Source organism: Schistocerca cancellata, chromosome 1 (genome assembly GCF_023864275.1).
Source record: "Schistocerca cancellata isolate TAMUIC-IGC-003103 chromosome 1, iqSchCanc2.1, whole genome shotgun sequence".
NCBI lineage: Eukaryota > Metazoa > Arthropoda > Insecta > Orthoptera > Acrididae > Schistocerca > Schistocerca cancellata.
Genome location: NC_064626.1, coordinates 866,830,575 through 866,831,636, shown reverse-complemented (window position 1 = coordinate 866,831,636; position 1,062 = coordinate 866,830,575).

Genomic DNA, 1,062 nt, shown 5'->3' with positions numbered 1-1,062 from the left:
GTATTGTGGCGGAGGTGGTGCAGTTCTTAGCCCCACAGCTAGTTGCACCACTTACACGCCTTTTCAATGAATGCCTCAGGAAGGGCAGATTTCCGAAGATCTGGAAAGTTGCTAACGTAGTGATTATTAAGAAAAGCCCTGAGAAGGATCCTGCCAAGGCCAAATCCTACAGACCCATCCGTCTGCTGGATGGCTTTGGCAAACTTCTGGAAAAACTACTAGCTAACAGACTGACCGCTCACCGCATGCTGCATGGGATGAGCAACAGGCAATTCGGTTTCAGGCCTGGGCGATCGACATCTGACGCAATCGCCTTGGCGGCCGAGGTCTGCGGCTCAGCCCTGTGTAAGTATGTTGTTGGCATCATGGTGGACATCAGTGGCGCCTTCGACAACCTGTGGTGGCCTTCGCGTTTCTCCTGCCTCCGGGAGAAAGCGTGTCCAGGGCTGCTATATGGCTGTCTGAGGAGCTATTGTGAGGATCGGGAGGTATGGCTATCATCCCCTAGCGGGAAAGTCGGAAAAACTATCACCAAGGGATGCCCCAGGGCTCCGTGTTGGGTCCCCTTTTCTGGGACAACCACATGGAGCCTCTTCTGAACAGCTTGCAACGGGCTGAAGATGTGCTAGTGATGATAGCCTACGCTGATGACCTCCTCCTGTTGGTCGGCGGCCGAAGTTGCGAGGACATAGAACCTAAGATAGAAACAGCAATAGACAAATTACAACTATGGTGCCGCAACACTAAGATGACTATTTCACGTACTAAATCGACTTATCTCTTACTCAAAGGGCAGCTAGTTAGAAACCCAACCGTGAGAATCGAGAGCATTCCAGTTCTCCGGAGACGGGAAACACGTTACTTGGGAATCATCATCGACGAAAGGTGGAACTTCGCAAAGCACATTTAAACCGTAACCCATAAAGCATTACAACTATTAAATAACCTCGTTTCCATTGGACATAAAAGATTTCACCTTCCGCCTCATCTAATAAAATTATATCATAACAGTATATTGACGTCAATAGTGAGTTACGGCTCGGGAGTCTGGGCTCACAGGCT